The sequence below is a fragment of the Pleurodeles waltl genome, chromosome 8 (genome assembly GCF_031143425.1).
Source record: "Pleurodeles waltl isolate 20211129_DDA chromosome 8, aPleWal1.hap1.20221129, whole genome shotgun sequence".
NCBI lineage: Eukaryota > Metazoa > Chordata > Amphibia > Caudata > Salamandridae > Pleurodeles > Pleurodeles waltl.
The window spans coordinates 491,705,942-491,730,505 of NC_090447.1; positions in this window are offsets into that span (position 1 = coordinate 491,705,942).

The following is a 24,564-nucleotide window of genomic DNA, read 5'->3' on the forward strand; positions in this document are numbered from 1 at the left end:
CAAAGACCGCGGCGCAATTCTGCATTGGTTAACATTGGACTCTATGGGTCCCAGGAGCCAATGACAATGTACGCCGGCGGTGACGAAATGCACCGCCGCGGACATGACCGCCATTTTCTATCAGTTCAATCACTCGATACCTGATCTTCGACAGGAGAGGACCTACACTGCAAGTGCTGCTGTGACCTCAGTCTGGAAGAGACAATGGCTCGTGCGTCTGGGGAAAGGGACCTGCCTTCAGCACGGAGGAGTTGGAGAAACTCGTGGATGGGGTCCTCCCCCAGTACACGCTACTCTGCGGTCCTCCAGACAAACAGGTAAGTACACTGTGAGCATGCTGTATGGGCAATGCCTGAGTGGAGTGGGGTGGATGAAAGATAGGGTGGGGAGAATGAGGCATGCATGAAACGACGGTGAGTGCATGTGCCACATGGCAAGGGCAGGGATGCGGGCCAATGACTGTGACGGTGCAGTTGGTAATAACTTTTCTTTTTCCCCTGTACAATTCCTGTAGGTGAGCGCCCACCAGAAGAAGGATGTTTGGCGTGCCATCGGCAAGGACGTCCGGACCCTGGGGGTCTACCACAGACGGAGCACCCACTGCCGTAAAAGATGGGAGGACATTCGCCACTGGAGCAAGAAGACGGCGGAGGCCCAGCTGGGAGTGGCCTCCCAATGTGGGAGGGGTGCCCGTCGCACCATGACCCCCCTGATGTTGAGGATCCTGGCGTATCCGGAGTTGGATGGGCGCTTAAGGGCATCACAGCAGCAACAAGGGAGTGAGTACACTCTCCTTCTGCTGATTCAGCACGCAGTGGAGGTGTCTGGGTGGGGGAGGTGGGCTGTGGGTTCTTCTGGGCCAGGCAGACCATGTGGCACCCCACCCCACCTGGGTACAGTGCCAACTACACCTAGTCAGGCTCCTGTAACATCCATGTGTGCAGATATCGGCCATAGCCTTGTAGGCCATGTCCCAGGGATTGAATAGTGGACCCCAAGTGGGCAGCGTAGTGTAGGGGGCTTCTGTGTCTGTCATGTCCGCCAACGGTAGCGGTAATGCATGCACTCAACATGTCTTTCTTCTGTCTCCCCCCCTTTTTGTGGTCTCCCTGTACTTGTGTGCATTAGCATCATCAGGCGGAGGAGCAGTGGCACCGGAGCAGGAGGGAGCTGCATCCCACATGGCCCTGGAGGGCGAGACTACGGACTCCGATTTCACCAGTGGGACGGAGGGCGAGGGGAACTCCACGGCGGGGACAGGAGCTGACACCAGTGATACGGACTCGTCCTCTGATGGGAGCTCCCTTGCGGTGGCAGGCCCATCTGTGCCCCCCGCATCTACAGGTACAGCCGCCACCACCCCCTCCAGCACCGCCCTCCCAGCAGCCCCTCAGCCTTTGCCCGGTGCCCACTCACCCAGGAGGGTGGGCATCACCTTCGCCCCAGGCACCTCAGGCCCTGCCCCAGTCACCTCTGCTGCCCTCAGTGAGGAGGCCATTGACCTCCTCAGGTCCCTCACTGTTGGGCAGTCTACCATTTTGAATGCCATCCAGGGTGTAGAGAGGCAGTTGCAACAAATCAATGCATTCCTGGAGGGCATTCATTCTGGTCAGGCAGCCCTTCAGCGAGCTTTTCAGACTCTGGCCTCAGCACTGATGGCAACCATTGTCCCTGTCTCTAGCCTCTCCCCTCCAACTTCCTCCACCCAGACCCAAACCCCTGTACCTCAGCCTATCCCAAGCACACCATCAGACCAGCATGCACACACCTCAACACACAAAGGAAGCCCAGGCAAACATAAGCACCACACATCCCACAGGCACTCACGCAAGCATCACACAAATGCAGGCATACCAACATCCACTGCCTCCACTGTGTCCCCCTCCTCCTCGTCTCCCTCATCCCTCCCAGTCTCGTCTCCACTCACACCTGCATGCACTACATCTTCAGCCACTACGTCCATCACCAGAACACCCACCACCACACCCCACTCACGTGCAGTCAGCACCCCCAATGCCATTCACACATCCCCTGTGTCCTCTCCCAGTGTGTCTGTGAGCCCACCTCCCAAGGTACATAAACGCAGCCACACACCCACCCAACAGCCATCCACCTCACGACAACCTCCAGCCCATGCACCTTCACCCAAACTCAGCAAACGTACACCTCCTACGACCACTACCTCTTCCTCCACTCCCAAATCCCCTCCATCTACCCGTCCCAGTGTTCCTAAGAAACCTTTCCTGGCCAGCCTTGACCTCTTTCCCTCACCTCCCCTACCCCGTCAGTCTCCTAGGGCCCGACTCTCCAGGTCCCAACCTAGCACCTCAGCCACAACATCGGCGGGACCAGTGGTGCCAGTAGTCACCGGATTATGGAGTGCACCAGGCAGCAGGGCAGCCAGTGTGGCAAGGAGCCACAGCACGGACAGTCTCCCACCTGTCAAGCATCAAAAGTTGGGCAGTGCCCGGCAGGAGAGGGGGAAGACACCAGCCACCAAAGCCGCTCCCAGGGGTACAGGTGGGAGTGTGGAGTCAGCTGCGATACCTTCTAAGGTGGGGAAGGGGCACAAGAAAACCGGCAAGTCTGGGAAGATCAGCACGAGATCCGCCATCAGCCCCACTGCCAAGGAGCCGACTGCCAGCAGCCCCACTGCCCGAGACAGGACTGCCAGCAGCAGCCCCGCTGCCCAAGACAGGACCGCCAGCAGCAGCCGCACTGCCAAGGAGCCGGCCAGCAGCAGCCCCACTGCCCGAGACAGGACCGACAGCAGCAGCCCGCTGCCAAGGAGCCGACCGCCAGCAGCCCCACTGCCCCAGACAGGACCGCCAGCAGCAGCCCCGCTGCCAAGGAGCCAACTGCCAGCAGCCCCACTGCCCCAGGCAGGACAGCCAGCAGCAGCCCCGCTGCCCAAGACAGGACCGCCAGCAGCAGCCGCACTGCCAAGGAGCCGGCCAGCAGCAGCCCTGATGCCCAAGACAGGACCGACAGCAGCAGCCTGCTGCCAAGGAGCTGGCCAGCAGTAGCCCCGCTGCCCAAGACAGGACCGCCAGCAGCAGCCCCGCTGCCCCAGACAGGACCGCCAGCAGCAGCCCCACTGCCAAGGAGCTGGCCAGCAGCAGAACCGCTGCCCAAGACAGGACCGCCAGCAGCAGCCCCACTGCCCAAGACAGGACCACCAGCAGCAGCCCCGCTGCCCAAGAGAGGACCGCCAGCAGCTGAACTGCTGCCAAAGACACCGCCGCCACAAGCACCGCTGCCAAAGACACCGCCTCCACAAGCACCGCTGCCATGGACACCGCTGCCAAGGACACCGCCACTACAAGCACCGCTGTCAAGGACACCACCGCCACAGGCACTGCTGCCAAGGACACCGCCCCCACAAGCACCGCAGGCCCATGAGCGCCAAAAGCTCTAACGCTACTGAGGCTGCCACGAGGAGGATGAAGCACTCTGGGCACAAGCCCCCCTCCAGAACCAGTGGAGAGATACATCTACTACCTCAGTCCTTGGCAGGATGAATCACTCTGGGCACAAGGCCCCCTCCAGAACCAGTGGAGAGATACATCCACTACCTCAGTCCTAGGCAGGATGAAGCACTCTGGGCACAAGGCCCCCTCCAGAACCAGTGGAGAGATACATCCACTACCTCAGTCCTTGGCAGGATGAAGCACTCTGGGCACAAGGCCCCCTCCAGAACCAGTGGAGACTGTTATCCACTTGAGAGACTGTGGCTTTGCACTCCCCAGGATAATGCAGTGGGCAACCCACCCACTTTTATCCACTTGAGAGACTGTGGCTTTGCACTCCCCAGGATTGAACAGTGGGCAAACCACCCACTGTAGAGACTTGAGAGACTGTGGCTTTGCACTCCTCAGGATTGAACAGTGGGCAAACCACCCACTGTAGATGCTTGAGAGACTGTGGCTTTGCACTCCCCAGGATTGAACAGTGGGAATGGGGCCCCCTCGTGGATTTGGCGTCGTGCACTCAACTGGCTGAGGTGCCCACCCTTTCCCTTCCCCCTGAGGTGCCTGTTTTATTTCTGTCTGATGCCCCTGCAGTGTTCTCTCCGTCTTGTTCAGGTATCTTGTGTGGGCCTCGCCCATGCATTTTGGGCCCAGTGGTCCACAGACTTTAATCGTGGAATACCTTGGACTAATATTATTGGTGTATGTATTTGTAAATAGTGTATGTATATTTTTTTAATACTGAATTTTAATATATTACAATCGTTCACCTCATTTCCTTTTTGCCTTTGCATTTTTCTTGGGGGGGTTGAGGGGTGTAACTGTTATGTATCATGGTGTATTAGTGTGTGTGTTGTCGTGGGTGAGGGTGGGGGTGGGGGTGTTGCATGTGTGTGTCACAGTTTTTTCCCTCCCTCCTCCCCTGCGTTCTAGGTGCAGTACTCACTGTGGTCTTCGCCACCGGCGTTCGTGCTCTTGGTAGAGGAGCAAGAAGATAATGGCTGGAAAAATGTGTAGCTCTGGTTCAATGGAGTCCTGGTTCCTCGTGGGGTGCGCAGAGGTGAGCGTTTTCCCTTCGAAGTCCTGTTTCCGCCGTGTTTTTGTTCGCAGTGAATCTGCCCCGGAAAAGGTAGCGGATTGGTAGGTTGTAATTCTGTGGGCGGTACATTGTGTTCCGCCAGTCTGTTGGCGGTGACCACCGCTGTGTTTGTTTGTACAGCCGTGGCGGTCGGAGTGTTAAAGTGGCTGTCTATGTTGGCGGTTTCCGCCATGGTTGTAATTCCATTTTTTTGACCGCCGCCTGTTGGCGGTCTTACCGCTGCTTTAACACGGACCACCAGGGATGTAATGACCACCATAGTGCTAAGTGATTCAAGTGGTATAGTAGGAGCTTTGCATGTCTCCTAGTTCAGCCTAAACTGCTCTGCTATAGCTATCCCTACAGACTAAGCTGCTAGAACACCTCTAATCTACTAATAAGGGATAAATGGACCTGCACAAGGTGTAAGTACCACAAGGTACCCAGTATAAGCCAGGCCAGCCTCCTACACCACCGGCAGTGACGACTGCGGACGTGACCGCCATATTCTGCAGATTCACTCACTTGACTACTGACACTGCTGCCAGCAAGACCTCCACGACCTGAGCTGCTGTGTGCCACTTCTGGGAGCAATCATGCCACCTCTAGCAGGTGACAGGCCTTCCCTGCAGGGGAGCTACAGAGGCTATCTAATGAGTGTCAGAAAGTACCCTCTTTTTGGCATGTTGCCCCCAATTGCTGCCTGATGTCAGTGTGTTTTGACTGTGTCACTGGGATCCTGCTAGTCAAGACCCCAGTGCTTATGGTTTTTGGCCTGATTGTCAGTATGTTTCACTGTTTTTGAAAGTATGCTTGCCTGTGTCACTGGAGTCCTCCTAATCAGGGCCCCAGTGCTTCTGTTTCCAAATTTTTCATTATATACTGGTAACCCAGTATTTTACTCCAAATTCGCATACTGGACCTTTGTTATAAATCCCTAGTATATGGTACCTAGGTGCCCAGGACATTGGGGTTCCAGGGGATCCCTATGGGTTGCAGCATTACTTTTGCCATCCATATGGAGCCCATACAAAAACTTCTGCAGGACAGCCTGCGTGTAATGGTGCATGCACCATTTCACAGCCATTTTCACTGCACCAGGTCACTTATAAGTCACCTATATTTCAGGCCTTCCAACCCTAAAGGCTGGGTGTAAAGTACCTGTGTGTGAGGGCATCCTTACACTAGCAGAGGTGCCCCCACATCATCTAGGACCATTTTGCAGGACTTTGTGAGCTTGGGGATACCATTTTATGAGTAAACTGGACATAGGTCAATACCTATGTCCAGCTTCACAATGGTAACCCTGAATATGGCCTTGTAAAGTGTCTAACAACTGGGAAGTGTACCCCATTGATTCCATTATTGGTTGTACAATCCCATGCACTCTGGGGGCTCCACAGTGGACGCCCAGTACTGCCATGCAATCCCGATTTTCCAGGCAGCCCCATCCGCTGCCACCTCACAGACAGGTTTCTGCCCTCCTGCTGCCTGAGCAGCTGAAGCCCAGGAAGGCAGAACAAATGATTTCCTTTGGGAGAGGGGTGTTACACCCTCGCCCTTTGGAAATAGGTGTTACAGGCATGGGATGCGTAGCCTCCCAGAGCCACTGGAAATGCTTTGAAAGGCACAGATGGTGCCCCCCCCTACATAATCCAGTCCACACCGGTTCAGGGACCCCCAGTCCCTGCTCTGGTGTGAAACTGGACAAAGGAAAGGGGAGTGACTACTTCCCTGTCCATCATGACTGTAGGGGTGGTGCTCATAGGTTTTGGCATCTTGCATTCAAAGGTGGTGGGGCACTCTGGGAGCATTTGAGTGGCCAGTGCCAGCAGTTGACATCAGAGCCCTCCCCTGATAGGTGCTTACCTGGTTAGGTCACCAATCCCCCTTTCAGGGCTATTTAGGGACTCTCTCCTGGATGTTTCCTCAGATTCGGATTACAAGACTCCAGCAGGAATCCTCTGCATCCTTTACTTCATCTTCTACCAAGAGAGGTGCAGCTGAACCCTCCAGAAACTCTAAAAACTGCAACAAAGAAGCCAAGATGACTTCTGCAACATTGTATCTTCAGATCCTGCCAGCAACTGCAACAGTTTCCAGGTTGTGAATCCTCCGAGAACTGCCTGTCTTCAGCCTGCACCAGGAGAACTGAAGGAATCTCCCCTGGAGTGAAGAAGTCACTTCCCTGCTTCAGCAGGCACCTCTCTGCAGCGATGACCAGTGGTGTGGGTCCCCTCTCCAGATGAGGAGCATGGATCCAGCAACACGGGTGGTGGACTACAGTGGCCCCGATAGTCCCAAGGTCCAGCTGTCCAACTTTCATGGAGGTAAGAGCTTGTCTCCCCACGCAAGACAGTACCCCGTGCACCACATGACTTGCATTTCCTAAGGCTTGTGTATGTGACCTTCCAAGAAGTTCTTGATGCACAGCACAGCTTAGGCCCCCAGCACTCCATGCTGTGCCGCACAGCTTCCTGAGTGGTACTCTGGCGGGGTGGGATCACTTTGTGTTGTGCTGCGTGGGCCTCCATTCGCACCTTCTTTGTCCCCATGCTGTGGAACGTCTGTGTGTGCTGCCTGGTCTTCTGAGGGCTCTCTGAGTTGCTGAGAGTCCCCCTCTATCTTCCCCTCCTGGGTAGAGGCCACCAGGTCTCTTCTGGTCCCGGGCAGTGCCATTTTCTGCTAACCGTGAGCTTTGCGTGTGCCAAGTCTTGTTGGTGGAATCCAGCAATGCAAACCAGACTGCAATCATCCATCCGGCGTAGGGTATCTTCTGCACCAACCAGGAACCCGCATCTGCCTTCTTGATTGCATAACTGACTTTGTCTTCTCACCGGTGATTTTTCTTTTGCACTTTCATCTGGGTTGGCCATGGCTCCTGTTCATCCTGGACTCTTCAGTGCCTCTTGGACTTGGTCCCCTTCTTCCACAGGTCTTCAGGTCCAGGAATCCATCATTGGTGTCTTGCAGTCTCTTTTGGTTCTTGCAGAATCTTCTATCACAACTTCTTGAGTGTTTCAGGAAATTTACTCTGATTTACTATTCCTGTTTTCCTGGGTCCTGGGGTGGGTTCTATTACTTACCTTTGGTGTTTTCTTATACTCCAGTGCCCCTCTGCACATTACACTTGCCTAGGTGGGAAACCAACTTTCGCATTACACTATTTTAGTATATGGTGTGTGTTCTCCCTAGGCCCATTGCAACCTATTATGATTTTCACTATTTGCACTGTTTTCTAACTATTTACTTACCTGTTTTTGGATTCTAGTGTATATATTGTGTATAATACCTACCTCCTAAGGGAGTATAGTCTGCAAGGAATTTTTGTCATTTATGTCACCAAAATAAAGTTTGTTTATTTATGTAACACTGACTATTTTCTTTCCTGTGTGTGAGTACTGTGGGACTACAGTGGTATTTGCAAGAGCTTTGCATGCCTCCTAGTTCATCTTTGGCTGCTCAGCTACAGCTACCCCTAGACAGCCTGGCTGCTAGGCACTGACTACATTTCACTGATAAGGGATAGTTGGACCTTGTATAAGGAGTAAATACCTTTGGTAACCACTACAAACAAGGCCAGCCTCCTACATTGGTAGTGCAGCGGTGGGACAAGTACTTGCAATTGCCTTATCACTCTGTCACCGGTGCGTTCCACAGGAATGTGAACTTGATACCTAGAGCTATTCAAAAGCATACCTAGTCTTTTCACTTGCTTTCTAGAAAGACTAGGAGTTAGGTAAAGTAGGTCTTTTTCTTCCATTTCACTTTACTCTAACTTACTACACTATGGCCCTCATTACAACCCTGGCGGTTGGTGATAAAGTATCGGTAACACCGCCAACAGGCTGGCGGTAATAAAAATTGAATTATGACCACAGCGGAAACTGCCCACTCAGACAGCCATTTTAACACACTGACCACAACGGCGGTAGCAACAAGCACCACGGCGGTAACTGCCAACAGCCAGGTGGAAGACAATGTACTGCACACAGAATTACAACAGGCCTATCAGCCACCTTTTCCGGGGCGGTACCAACAACATCAAAAGCACGGTGGAAACAGTACACAGAAGGCAAAGCACTCACCTCTGGAAACTCAAGGAAGAACCACAACGTTATAGAGCCCAAGTTGCACATCTTTCCCCATGCTGCTATACCTCTTCATGCATTACGAACAGTAACGCCGGCGAAGGAGACCACAGTGAGTACTGCCTTCTAACACACAAGGGAGGGAGGAGGAAAAATAGAGTGACACACACATACGCAACACGCAACACGCAACACGCAACACCTCCACCACCAACACCATACACACAAACAGATGCAGTAACAATACATATTCACCCTGTACCCCTCAGGAATAATGCAAGGACAAAAGGAATTGATTAAAGTGAGTGTAATAAGATCAAATAGTTAAAATACATGCTTCAAAATCAAAACAGAATATACATATATACAGATGGAGGGACACTGACCAGTCCTCAATGTCCGTGGGCCACTGGGCCACAGGGCCACATCACATAGGCCAAGGCCCCACTTGACTCCTGCAACAACACGGAGAGAACGCTGCAGGGGCATCAGGTCAAAAATACACAGGCACCAGTGTGCTTCATCCTGGCAAGGAGGGGGTGAGTGGATGGCTCTTCCACTGGTTCTGGAGGGGGCCTTGTGCCCAGTGTGGTTCATCCTGGCAAGGATGGGGTAAGTGGATGGCTTCTTCCACTGGTCTGGAGGGTGCCTTGTTCCCAGTGTGCTTCATCCTGGCAAGGAGGGGGTGAGTGGATGGCTTTTTCCACTGGTTCTGGAGGGGCCCTTGTGATGCAGCACTTGGGGTGTGCAAGGTCACAGTCTCTCACCTGGGTTTCACACCTACAGGATTTGCAGTGTCCAGGACGCACTACAGCCTATGGAGGCAGGACTACACACTTCCTGCCGGCGGTGATGGCTGCTCAGTGATGGCAGTGGCAGGGCTGGTTTCGGGGATGCCAGTGGTTGGGGGAGGCTCCAGCCCTTCCCCTGCAGCCTCGGAAGGCTGCCCACTGGGGCTGCTGCTGCTGGCAGTGGTGCTGGTAGTGGTGCAGGCAGTGGTGGGGGAAGGCTCAGACCCTTACCCTACAGCCTCGGATGGCTGAAACGCCATAATTGGTGGTGGGGGCTCAGAATCAGTCCCAGCACCAGGCCTCCTGTCTTTCCTGCCTGATGGTGCAGGCCCCTTGCCCTTCCCCTTGGCAGCTGGTGCTGCCTCCTTGCCCTTCCCCTTGGCAGCTGGTGGTGCATCCTTGCCCTTTCACTTGGCAGCTGGTGGTGCCTCCTTGCCCTTCCCTTTGGCAGCTGGTGCAGGCACACTGTCAGTGCTGATTGCTGGTTCCCTGGAGCCTCTCCCACCTGCAGTAGCTGCTGACATTACTGTGGCCATGGACTGGGTCGCTGAGGTGCTTGTCTGGGTTCTGATATCCCTGGCCTGATGTGAAGGACGTGGGGGAAGGGTAGGGAAGAGGTCAACGGCGGAGAGGAAAAGCTTCTTAGGGACACTGGGGCGGGAAGAAGGTGAAGGGTTTGGGATTGGAGGAAGAGGGAGAGGTTGTAGGAGGTGTCTGTCTGCTGTGTTTGGGTGCTGGATGCTGTTGTGAGGTGGATGGCTGTTGGGTGTCTGAGTGCTTGCAATTGTGTACTTTGGGAGGAAGGGGCACACGCACAGTGGGAGAGGACACAGGGACGTGTGCATGGATGTAGGGGTGGTGACTGCCAGTGAGGGGTGTGTAATGATAGGCGTGATGGTGATAGGGGTAGTGGATGAGGATGTACTGCATGCAGGTGTGAGTGGAGACGCTACCGGGAGGGTGGTGGACGAGGAGGAGGAGAGGGACACAGTGGAGGCAGTGGATGTTGGTACTTCTGTATCTGGATGGCGTTTGTGTGAATGCCTGTGGGATGAAGTGCGGTGCTTGTGTTCGCCTGTGCCACTCTTGTGTGTTGTCTCGTTTGCATGCTCGTCTGCCTGTGTGCTCCTGGATGGCATTCTCAATGGTTGACTGCCCAACAGAGATGGATCTCAGGAGGTCAATAGCCTCCTCACTCAGGGCAGCAGGGCTAACTGGGGCAGAGCCTGAGGTGCTAGGGGCAAAGGAGATGCCCACTCTCCTGGGTGAGTGGGCACGGGCAACTTGCTGAGGGGCTGCTGGGAGGGCGGTGCTGGTAGGGGGGTGGTGACCGTACCTGTAGATGGGGTGGGCACAGAGGTGTCCGCCACCACCTGGGAGCTTCCATTGGAGGATGTATCCGTGTCCGAACTGTCCCCTCCAGTCTCTGCCGTGGTGCTCCCCTCACCCTCCGTCCCACTGGTGCCCTCAGCGTTGGTTAACTCTGCCTCCTGGGTCCTGTGGGGTACAGCTCCCTCCGTCACCAGTACCTCTGCTCCTCCACCAGATGATGCTAATGCACATAAGGACAGGATGACAAAACAAAAAGGGGGGAAGAGACAAAGGATACACTTGGTCAATGGGCGCACCAACACCACTGTTGGCGTACACAGCACACTCACACACAGGGAACAGCCCTATGCACTATGCAATGCACTACCAGTAACAATGCTAACCACCAGGGCATGGGGAGGGACACATACTGCGAACTGCAGCATACCTGGGACCCACACAGCCCTGCCAAGTAGTGGATGCCTACTAGCTAGGTTGGAGGAATATCACATCAGAACCTTGCCCAACTTCGGACCCATTCTGCAATGTCAGACCTGGCATAGGGGCACCCACAGACAAACATCCCCCACCCAGATACCACCCCACCAGGGGTAAGTAGTAATGGTGGGCACTGTACTCACCCCCTTGAGGCTGCTGTGATGCCCTCAAGTGCCCATCCAGCTCGCCACCGCCAGTATGTGGGCCATCGGGGGTCAGGGTTCGATGGGCACTCCTTCCTCGTTGGGAGGCCATCCCCAGCTGGGCCTCCGCGGTCTTCCGTGCCCAGCGTCTCAGGTCCTCCCACCGTTTCTGACAGTGGGTGCTCCACCTGCTGTAGACCCCCAGGGTCTGCACATCCTTGGCGATGGCACACCATATACCCTTCTTTTGATGGTCGCTGACCGGCAGAGAAAATTTACACTGGGAAAGGTATTAGTCAGACCATCCTGCCTGTTACACTCATGGCCCACAATACCCCTTCCCATTTGCACAGACATGGCCCAGCACACAAGCTGCACGCCCGAAGGGACATCCACCAACTCCCCCTACATGAGGCCTTCACATACACCACTCCATGCATTCATGCCCCATACATCGTGCTCACAGTGTAATCACCTGTTGGTCTGGGGGCCCAGACAGCAGACCGTAATGGGGTAGGACCCCATCCACTAGTCTCTCTAACTCCGCAGAGGTGAAGGCAGGGGCCTTTTCCCCATTCACACAGGCCATGGTAGGTTCCAGACACAGGTCACAGCAGCACATGCAGTGTAGGCCCTCTCCTGTTGAAGTTCAGGTAGCAAATGAGTGAACAGATAGAAAATGGCGGTGACGTCCGCCGCGGTGCATACCGTCACTGCTGGCGTACATCACCATTGGCCACTGTACCCCATAGGGGCCTGTATTATCCAATGAGTCGTTGCACGGCGGTTCCCGACCGCCTCCCGCAATGGGGCACAACGTCAGCGGAATTACATCACTTCCACCTGTCCCTCCATACAGGAGAGGCAGATGCTATATCGGTGGGGGGCAGGCCCTGGATTATAACTGCATCACAGTTCACAATTGTACATACAGGACAAATGCCACTTATACATTACAAATTAACATCATGCATTGTACTACAGTGGCTACAATGTACAGTTTATGACTGGCTCCTCACTCTTTTGCCCCATAGATTGCAACTGCTGCGGATGAATAATAGATGGAGACATACCCCCATGTACAGACTCCTGGAACACTTGGCAACAATGGAGGACAGGCACATTATCCTCACCTACAGACTTGACAGGGCCACAATCACAGTGCCCAACTGGAGCCTGACCGGATATCTGCTATCCACAACCCCACTGGTATACCCCCTCTTGTGCAAGACCTATCTGTGCTCCATTTCCTGGCAACAGGTTCTTTCCAAGTGACAGTGGGCTTGGCAGCAGGAATGTCACAGCCAATGTTCTCAATTATGCTGACCAGAGTGTTGTCTGCCCTGATAAAACACATCTGCAGCTACATTGTTTTCCCCCAGATGGAGGATTTGGCCACAGTAAAGGCTGACTTCTATGCAATGGGACATATCCCCAACATAATTGAGGCGATTGATGGAACACATACTGCATTTGTTCCCTCCCGGCAAAATGAACAGGTCTTCAGAAATCAAAAAAGTTTTCACTTAATGAATGTCCAGATGGTGTGCCTGGTGGACCAGTACATCTCCCACGTCAATGCTAAGTATCCTGGGTCTGTGCATGATGCCTTTATCCTGAGGAATAGCAGCATCTCAAATGTGATGGCCCAACTACAGAGGCACAGGGTGTGGATAATAGGTGAGCCCTGGTTCCCACCCAGTGGATGTTTGTGTATGGATATTGTGTGGGCCATACTGGATAGTGTGTGGCTAAATATTGTCCCTCGATATTTGCAGGTGACTCTGATTACCCCAACCTATCATGTCTAATGACCCCTGTGAGTAATCCCAGGACAAGGGCAGAGGAACATTACAGTGAGGCACATGGGTGAACAAGAATGATCACTGAATGTACCTTTGGCCTCCTGAAGGCCAGGTTTCGGTGCCTCCATCTAGCAGGTGGATCCCTGTGCTACTCACCCAAGAAGGTCTGCCAGATAATAGTGGCATGTTGCATGTTGCATAACCTTGCCTTTAGACGCCATGTGCCTTTTCTGCAGGAGGAGGAGGCTAGAGATGGCCGTGTGGCAGCAGTGGACCCTGTGGACAGTGAAGATGAGGAGGCCGAGGATGAGGACGAGGACAACAGAACTGCAGTGATTATGCAATACCTCCAATGACATACAGGTAAGACAACGTAACTTCACATTTCATTGTCATCTTTTTGTTTCACATTGTCACTGGGATGCTGTTATTTTTACACTTCTATGCCCACTCACTGTACCCTTGGGCAACTCTTTTTGCAGATGTTGGTGCCCCACTATCGCTCCTGGTGTGTTCTCTGCTGCCAACTACAGGTCTATCCTATGTGCACATTACTGTACAGTTTATTTACAATGTTCGAACCTTGTTAAACGAATACATACTTAAATCATTTGACATACTCCATACTTTTTTTCAAAGTCTGTTCATTGTAGTGCTAAGTAAGAAAGGGGGAAGTGCAATGGGCTGGGGTGATGATGGAGGAAAGTCCAGGGTATTGTTCCAGTCTATTTGTAGCACAGGTGCATTGTCCAAGGAGGCATAGGAAGGGGATCAATGGCAGTTCAAGATGGACAGGGTGACAGAGTGGGACACAATGGTGACAATCAGGAGAGTCTCATTTCCTGGTGGGGGTCTTGGCAATAGTCTCTCGCTTCTGCCTGGATCGCAGGGAACGTTTGTGGGTGGTTCTCCTTCTGCAGTGGGAGGGATGCTGGTGGCCTGTTGATCCTGTGGCGGGGCCTCCTTTCCACTGGCGGCAGCGGAGGTGGAGGGCAATTCAGTAGTCTGGCTAGTGGCAGGGGCCCACTGTTGTATGACTGCCTCCCTCATTATGTTGGCCATGTCTGCCAGCACCCCTGCAATGGAGACCAAGGTATTGTTAATGGCCTTCAAGTCCTCCCTGATTCCCTGGTACTATCCCTCCTGCAGCCGCATGTTCTCCTGCACGTTGTCCAGGATATGGGCCAGCATATCCTGGAATGTTGGTATACTCCCAGGATCTCAGTGAGTGCCTCTTGGAGAGTTGGCTCCCTGGCCCTGTCCTCCTTCTGGTGCACAGCAGTCCTCCCAGCTTCCTGTTTGTCCTGTGCTTCTGTCCTCTGAACCGTGTGCCCACTGTCACTGACCCCAGGTCCCTGATTGTGTTGGGTGTGAGGTGTGCCCTGGGGTCCCTGTAGAGGTGGACACACTGCTGATTCACGTGTCCTGAGGACAGAGGTATGGGTCCGCTGGGTGGGTGCTGTGGTGGTGCTTCCTGAGAGGGGGGCTCTGTGGTGGTGTGTGACTGTGCCTGGGTAACCGACTGTCCGGAGGTCTCTAATGGGCCACGTTGGTCATCCAGTTCCAGGCGAGCAGAGTCGCTGTCATCACTGAGGGCCTCTTCAGTGGGGGGACCGGATAGTGCTGGCACATCTTCTCCAATGACATTGGCTTGGATACCTGTGGGGATGTAAATGCAGTGTCATTGTTTCTGTGTGTGACATATTGTGCATGGGGGTGCTGCTCTATGGTTTTAATTGCCCTGGCAGCTTTTCTTTGTGTGATTTGGTATGTGGTGGGCTAGCTGATTGTCGCTAGTGTGCATGCTTTAGTAATAGGTGTCCATGCAGGTCTGTAAGTGGTGTCCATGCATTGGTGGTGCATGCAGGGCTTGGCATTGGGATGGTTGAGATGTGATGGTGGGCTGGTGGGCTGTGTGGGAGGTGGTGGAGTGATGGGAGTCAGGGTATGTGATGGCATGCAGGTAGGGGGTGATAATTGTAGAGTTGACTTACCAGAGTCCAGTCCTCCTGCTACTCCTGCCAGGCTCTCAGGATGCATGATTGGCAGGACTTGCTCCTCCCATGTTGTAAGTTGTGGGGGAGGAGGTGGGTGTCCACCATCAGTCTTCTGTACTGCGAGCTTGTGTCTTGCTGCAATGGAACATACCTTCCACACACACACCCTCACCACTATAAAGCACACACCCACATTGCCCACAACCCTCTACCAACAACAATTACTGCCAGGAAATTGAAACAAACAGCACAGATACAACTAGATACACACACCACTCACACCCATACATCCCTCACGCACTCCACATCACACACTCTACCTCATTACTCTCACCAACACACACCACACAACACCCATGGCACCACAAAGGCACACCCATTTCACTGAGGAGAATTTAAGGGTCATGGTGGAGGATATTGTCAGGGTAGTGCCACAGCTCTTTGGAGCACAGGTACAGCAGATTTCCATTGCCAGGAAGATGGAGCTATGGCATAGAATCATGGACAGGGTGAATGCCGTGAGACAGCACCCAAGAACAAGGGACGACATCAGGAAGAGGTGGAAAGACCTACGGGGGAAAGTACGTTCCATAGCAGCAAGGCACCAGCTCGCCATACAGAGGACTGGCGGTGGGCTTTCACCTCCTCGCCCACAACTCACAGCATGGGAGGAGCAAGTCTTGGCAATACTGCATCCTGAGGGACTCGCTGGAGTAGCCAGAGGACTGGACACTGGTGAGTCAACATTTAATAATTATCACCCCCACACAACCCTGATCTCCATAGCAGGGGTGCTGGCAGACATGGCCAACATTATGAGGGAGGCAACAGCACATTAGCGGGCCCCTACCACTAGCCAGTCAACTGAACACCCCTCCACTTCCACTGCCGCTAGTTGCCAGGAGGCCCCTCCACAGGACCCACAGGGCACCAACATCCCTACCCCTGCAGAAGGTAAACCACCTCACAAACTTTCCCTGTGACCCATACAGAAGCCAGAAACAATTGCCAAGACCACCGCCAGGAAATTAGACTCACCTGATTGTCCCCCTTGTGTCCCATACTGTCACCTTGTCCACCTTGAACTGCCTTTGCTCCCCTTCCTATGGCCACTTAGACACTGCACCTGGGCTACAAACAGACTGGAACAATACCCTGGACTTTCCTCCATCATCACCCCATTCCATTGCACTTTCCTCTCAATTTCTTAGCACTACGATAAACACCCTTGAACACAACTCAAATACTTGTATGTCATGTGTTGAAACAGTGTATTAATGGAAACAGTTACATCGGTTGCAAATGAACTGTACAGTGTGAGAGCGTAAGCATAAAAATAATGACCTGTAGCTGGCTGTAGTCAGCACATCAGTACACAGTTGTCATTGCACCAACATCTGTAAAATTATAATCCATAGGTAACAGTAAGTAGAGGTAAAAAGTGGGTAATGCCATCATGCCACAGCCACATTGAATACACCAATAGTCATTAAAATGTGAAGTTGCACTGACTCACCTGTGTGTCATTGGAAGTGCTGACAGATAACTGTGGTTCTTTTGTCCTCATCCTCATCTTCAGCCTCTTCATCCTCACTGTCATCAGGGTCTACTGCAGCCACAGGGGCATCTCCTCCTCCTGCAGAAAAGGTACATGGCGTCTGAGGACCAGGTTGTGCAACATGCAGTATGCCACGATCATCTGTCAGACCTACTCGAGTGAGTAGCACAGGGCTCCGCCTGCCAGATGGAGTCACCTGAACCTGGCCTTCAGGAGGTCGAAGGTTGTCTCGATGATCCTTTTGGTTCGCCCATGTGCCTCGTTATAACGTTCTTCAGCCCTTGTCCTGGCATTCCTCACAGGGGTCAGCAGCCACAATAGGTTTGGGTAGCCAGAGTCACCTGCAGGTATTGAGGGTCAACATTTAGCCACATACTATCCTATGAGGTTAACACCAGAGGCATACACTAACATACAGTGGCTGGGGACCAAGGCTCACTTATTAGCCACACCCTGTGCCTCTGTAGTTGGGCCATCACATTTGGGATGCTGTTATTCCTCAGGACAAAGGCATCATGCACCAACCCAGGATACTTAGCATTGACGTGGGAGATGTACTGGTCCGCCAGGCACACCATCTGCACATTCATGGAGTAGAAACTCTTATGATTCCTGTACACCTATTCATTCTGGCGGGGGGAACAAACACTATGGGGGTCATTCTGACTCCCGCCGGCCGCGGTAACCGCGGTGCCGGCGGGAGCCGCCAGAATACTGCTGCGCGGTCAGAAGACCGCCGCGGTTATTCTGTGTTTCCCGCTGGGCTGGCGGGCGACCGCCAGAAGGCCGCCCGCCAGCCCACCGGGAACCCCTTCCCACGAGGAAGCCGGCTCCGAATGGAGCCGGCGGAGTGGGAAGGGTGCGACGGGTGCAGTAGCACCCGTCGCGATTTTCAGTGTCTTCATTGCAGACACTGAAAATCTTTTAGGGGCCCTCTTACGGGGGCCCCTGCAGTGCCCATGCCATTGGCATGGGCACTGCAGGGGCCCCCAGGGGCCCCACGACACCCCTCACCGCCATCCTGTTCCTGGCGGGCAAAACCGCCAGGAACAGGATGGCAGTGAGGGGGTCGGAATCCCCATGTCGGCGCAGCAAGCTGCGCCGCCATGGAGGATTCCTCAGGGCAGCGGAAAACCGGCGGGAGACCGCCGGTTTTCCGTTTCTGACCGCGGCCATACCGCCGCGGTCAGAATGCCCTTGGGAGCACCGCCAGCCTGTTGGCGGTGCTCCCGCGGTCCCCGGCCCTGGCGGTCCATGACCGCCAGGGTCAGAATGACCGCCTATATGTGTCCCGTCAATCACCGCAATAATATTCAGGATATGTCCCATTGTATAGAATCCGGCCTTCAGAGTGGCCAAATCTTCCACCTGGGGGAAAGCTATGTAGCTGCACATGTGTTTTACCAGGGCAGACAACACTCTTGCCAGCACGATTGAGAACATTGGCTGTGACATTCCTGCTGCCAAGCCCACTGTCACTTGGAAAGAAGCTGTTGCCAGTAAATGGAGCACTGATAGCACTTGCACAAGAGGGGGGAATCCCAGTCAGATGACGGATAGCAGATATCAGGTCAGGCCCCAACTGGGCACACAGCTCTGTGATTGTGGCCCTGTCCAGTCTATAGGTAAGGATAATGTGCCCGTCCTCCAGTGTAGCTAAGTTCACCAGGGGTCTGTACACAGGGGTTTGTCTCTGTTAGACTTTTCATCCTTGGCATGGTCTCTTTTAACTTTTCACCTCTGTTTCCCAAGTTGTTGATGTGTGATGGACTCTGATTTTGCTGTTTTTGTTACTCTGGGCACTTTACCACTGCTAACCAGTGCTAAAGTGCAAGTGCTCCTATAAAAAGATGTGTATGTAATTGGCTTATCCGTGATTGGCATATTTGATTTATTAGTAAGTCCCAGTACAGTGCACTAGAGGTGCCCAGGGCCTGTAAATCAAATGCTACTAGTGGGCCTGCAGCACTGGTTGTGCCACCCACATAAGTAGCTCTGTAATTATGTCTCAGACCTGCCACTGCAGTGTCTGTGTGTGCAGTTTCTAACTGTAAATTCGACTTGGCAAGAGTATCCACTTGCCAGGCCTAACCCTTCCCTTTTCTTACATGTAAGGCACCCCTAAGGTAGGCCCTAGGTAGCCCCAAGGTGCAGTGTATGGTTAAGGTTATATGTCCTGGCAGTGAAATATTGCTAAATTAGTTTTTCACTATTGCAAGGCCTGTCCCTCTCACAGGTTAACATGGGGGCTACCTTTAAATGTGATTAAAGTGTAGATTCCCTTTGGGAGCGGATGGACATGTGGAGTTTCGGGTCTCTGAGCTCACAATTTAAAAATACATATTTTAGTAAAGTTGATTTTAAGATTGTGTGTTTGAAAATGCCACTTTTAGAAAGTGAGCATTTTCTTGCTTATACCATTTCTGTGACTCTACCTGTTTGTGGATTCCCTATCTGGGTCAGTTTGACAGTCAGGCTGGTTGCACCTCACAGTAGACAGTGACACAAAGGGAGCTGCATTTCCTGATGAGCCGTTTGTGCTAGGAGGGAGGGGAGGAGTGGTCACTCACACTTGAAGGGGCTGTGCCTGCCCTCACACAGTGCAGTCTCCAACCCCCTGGTGAGTGCCAGGGGCCTAGCCTGGGCAAGGCAGGATTTCACACTCAAGAGAGACTTTGCTTTGAAGTAGGCCTACTTCAAAGGAGAAAATGGGTATAAGAAGGGCACCCAAAACCACAGACTTTAGAGCACTTCTGGAAATCAAGAGGAACCTCTGCCAGGAGAAGAGCTGAGGAAAAAGACCTGCCCTGCCTGTGACTGTGCTTTGTGGAACTATCCTGCAGTTGCTGCTTCTGCCAGAGTAAGAGGGCAAAGACTGGACTTTCTGTGCCTTCCATCTTGTGAAGATCTCCAAGGGCTTGATTTAGAGCTTGCCTCCTGTTGTTTGAAGTCTCAGGGACAGCAAAGACTTCTCTCTGCCAGCACCTGGAAAGTAGTGCCCTTCCAGTTCCTGGAGAAGCTGGCAACCTAAGAGGAAGAAATCCACGCACAGAACGCCGTGTGGGGAAAAGATCAATACGATTCCGATCTGCAGCTGAAAAATTGACGTGCCGCCGGCTTCGCAGCTGAAAATTGATGCTCGTCTGCAATGTGAACGGAGAATCTACGCACAGAGCTGGAGAAACGACGTGCAGCATCGCTGACGGAGGCTTGGAGATAACAACCTGCGCTGTGGTTTTTGGATCATCATGTGGCTGTATTTCCGATGCAAGTACCACTGGGAGTGTAAAAACAACGCAAGGCCTGCACGGACCCGAGAGTGCTGACCGGATCGACGCATTGCTCTCCTGCGGAGAAAAGAAACGATGCGCCCGACCCGACGTAAGGAGAAACGATGCAAGGTCTCACTCGTGAGTCAAATCAACGCATCGCAAGCCCTTTTTGACACACACTCGCCCGTGCAGGGTTATTTTTGATGCACCCAAGGTACATTTTCACACTAACCTTGTTAGTGTGTGTTTAAGAATACATGAAGACTCTTTTTGCTCTTTAATTGATAACTTGACTTGTGTATTGTGGATTTTTGTCGTTTTAGTCTTGTTTTGTTTAGATAAATATTTTCTATTTTTCTAAACCTGTGTTGTGTCATTTTGGAGTGTTTCCAATAAGTTACTGTGTGTGTTGGTACAAATGATTTATACCTAGCACTCTGAAGTTAAGCCTACTGCTCATGTCAAGAAACCAAGGGGGTAAGCAGGGGTTATCTGGGGGTGATTTTCTTTTACCCTGACTAGAGTGAGGGTCCTTGCTTGTGCAGCGTGGTAACCTGACTACCAACCAAAGACCCCATTTCTAATAGTCTCCACCTCCTATTCATCCGCAGCGGTAGGTATCTAAGGGACACAAGAGTGAGTAGGCTGTCACAGTTTGAACAACTAAACCACAACATCAGTCCACATGGTGCACTTATGTATTTTGACAGTGTAAATGTCGATGTATGTGCCTATTTAACCTGTGACGCATTAATCGTCGATAGCCCTGTTTCCCCCCCTCTGAAATGGCGATCGCCTGTCCTGTATGGAATGGCAGGTGGAAGTGAGGTAATTCCGCTGACTTTTAGCATCGTGGCAGTAGGCGGTCTTGCACTGTCGTGCAATTCCTCTTTGGATAATATTGGGCCCTATGGAGTACAGTGGCCAATGGTGATGTACGCCGGCGGTGACCGCCATCTTCTTATTCAATCCTCACTTGTTTCCTGACCATCAACAGGGGAAGACCTACACTGCTTGTGCTTCTGTAACCTGTGTCAGGAACCTACCATGGCCAGTGTGACCGGGAAAGGGTCCCAGCCTTCACTTTGCAGGAGTTGAAGCGACTGGTGGAAGGGGTCCTATCCCAGTATGAACAGCTGTATAGGCCTCCAGACCAACAGGTGAGTATACTTTGGGCATGATGCATGTGGCATGGATGCATGGAGATGTGTGTGAAGGCATCGTGTAAGGGTGGGGGGATTGTCTGTTGGTGGTGTACACGCTGTGAGCTGCCCTATGTGTGTGCCAATGGTGATGGAATCAGGTATGGTGGGCCATGTGTGTGACAGGCTGGACTGTTTGTTTAATGGAGTTCTCTTGTCTGTATTACCTCTGCAGGTCAGCGCCCATCAAAAGAAGGGATTTGGTATGCCATCGCCAAGGACGTGCGGACCCTGGGGGTCTATGGCAGGCGCAGCACCCACTGTCAGAAACGTTGGGAGGACATGAGACGCTGGGCACGGAAGACCGCGGAGGCCCAACTGGGGATGGCCTCCCAATGAGGAAGGGGTGCCCGTCGGACCCTGACCGCCCTGATGGCCCGCATACTGGCGGTGGCCTACCCGGAACTGGATGGGCGCTTGAGGGAATCACAGAAGCCACAAGAGGTTGAGTACAGTGGGTTTTATTACATATTTTGGCTGGTGGGGTGGTATCCGGGTGGTGGATGTGTGTTAGTGGGTACCCCTAATGCCAGACCAGCGTAGCTCATCTGAAGGGTAATGGTAACCTAGCTTGTTAGTAGTCCATTTCAGACAGGGCATTGTGGGTCCCAGGTGTGCTGCAGTTGGCAGTGTGTGGTCCTCATCTTGCCTTAGTGACTAGCCATATCACTGGTAGTGCAATGCATAGTGCTTACGCCTGTTCCCTGTGTGTGACGGTGATGTGCATGCCAATGGTGGTGTTGGTGCAGTCACTGACCAAGTGTATTCTTTGTCTTCCCCCCTTTCTTGTTTTATTATCCTGTCATTGTGTGCATTAGCATCATCTGGTGGAGGAGCAGGGGCACCAGCGACTGAGGGAGCTGCATCCCACAGGACCCTGGAGGCAGAGTTCACCGACACCGAGGGAACCAGAGGGATGGAGGGCGAGAGGAGCACCACAGTGGATACTGGAGGAGACAGCACAGACTCTGATACCTCCTCTGATGGGAGCTCCCTGGATGGATGCTTGAGGGAATCACAGAAGCCACAAGAGGGTGGGTAAAGTGGGTTTTATTACATATTTTGGCTGGTGGGGTGGTATCCGGGTGGTAGATGTGTGTTAGTGGGTACCCCTAAGGCCAGGCCAGCGTGGGTCATCTGAAGGGTAATGGTTACATGGCAACTACTAGTAACCTAGCTTGTTAGTAGTCCATTTCAGACAGGGCATTGTGGGTCCCAGGTGTGCTGCAGTTGGCGGTGTGTGGTCCTCATCTTGTCTTAGTGACTAGCCATATCACTGGTAGTGCAATGCATAGTGCTTACGCCTGTTCCCTGTGTGCGACGGTGATGTGCATGCCAATGGTGGCATTTGTGCAGTCATTGACCAAGTGTAACCTTTGTCTTCCCCCCTTTCTTGTTTTGTCATCCTGTCCTTGTGTGCATTAGCATCATCTAGCGGAGGAGCAGGGGCACCGGAGACCGAGGGAGCTGCATCCCACAGGACTCTGGAGGCAGAGTCCACCGACACCGAGGGAAGCAGTGGGACGGAGGGCGAGAGGAGCACCACAGTGAAGACTGGAGGAGACAGCACAGACTCTGATACCTCCTCTGATGGGAGCTCCCTGGTGGTGGCGGACACCTCTGTGACCACCCCAGCAGCAGGTACAGCTGCCACCCCGTACCAGCACTGCCATCCCAGTAGCCCATCAGCGAGTTGCCCGTGCCTGCTCACCCAGGAAGGTGTGCATCTCCTTTGCCCCAGGCACCACAGACCCTGCCCCAGTGATCCCTGCTGCCCTGAGTGAGGAGGCTATTGACCTCCTGAGATCTATCTCTGTAGGGCAGTCAACCATTGTGAAAGCCGTCCAGGGGCTGGCATCCCAGATGCAGCAATGGAATCCATTCCTGGAGTGCATTTACGGTGGATTGGGGGCCCATCAGAGATCGATTCAGGCTCTGGCCTCCTCTCTGATGGCAGCCATTGTCCCTGGTTCTACTGTCCCCCCTCCAAATACCACTTCCCAGTCCCATTCTCCTCAACCGCAACCCATCCCAGGCACACATACAGATGAGAATGGGCACACGACAACACCCAAGAGTGGCACAGGCAAACACAAGCACCACACTTCATCCCACAAGCACTCATGGAAACACTATACAGTTGCAGACACAACAACATTCACTGCCTCCACTCTCTCCCTCTTCCTCCTCCACCATCTCCCTCCCAGTCATGTCCACACTCACGCCTGCATGCACTACATCAACATGCACTACCAGCATCACCACACCAAGCAGAACACACACCTCACTGGCAGACACCTCCCCAACAGCCATGCACGCATCCACTCTGTCCTCTCCCACCCTGTCTGTCCCCCCTCCTGAAGGACACAAACACAAGCATTCACACACCCAACAGCCATCCACCTCACATCAGCATACTGCCTATGCACCTGCACTCACGTCCAGCAGACATATACCTCCAACAACCACTCCCTCATATTCCACTCCCATTACTCCTCCCTCCTCCTGCCCCACCATCCCTGAAAAGCTTTTCCTTTCCCAAACTGACCTCTTCCCTACTCCTCCACCCACGTCCTGCCAGTATGGGCAGGGTACCAAGGACACAGCCCAGCACCTCAGCCAAACAGTCCAGGGAGACAGTGGTGCCACCACCTACTTGTGGTGGTAAGGATACCACACTTCCATCGAAGAAGGGGCCAGCACCACCAGGAAAGAAGGAGCCTGCACCACCTGGAAAGAAGGGAAAAGAGCTTGCACCACCTGGAAGAAGGGTAAGGATCCTCCACCACCTGGAAAGAAGGGGAAGGAGCCTGCAACACCAAACAGAGAGGGTAAGCGCCCATCCACCCCTGCCAGGAAGGGTAAGGGATCCACGCCCCATGTACTGGAGGACACGAAGCACTCTATGCCAGCGGAGGCTGTCAGGCTGACACCTCCATCACCACCAGCTGTCATGGGGCCCCACTGTCAGCTGAGGAAGTTCAGCCATCAGTGCAGAGTCAGTCCAGGAGGCTCCTCCATCCACCACCACACTGAAGCCATCACTGCCAGCGGATGCCATGTAGACCACACTCCAGGGGCTGATGTGCAAATTGCTCCCTTCAGAACAAGTGGGGAAGTCACCCACTTCAGAGACTGTGGCCTTGCACTCACCAGGACAGAGCAATGGTCATGATGCCCCTCCAGAACCAGTGGGGAAGTCACCCACTCGAGAGACTATGGCCTTGCACTCCCAGGACAGAGCAATGGGCATGTTGCCCCCTCCAGAACCAGTGGGGAAGTCACCCATTCCAGAGACTGTTGCCTTTGCTCACTGTAGGAAAGTACCATCTTCTCTGGCATGTTACC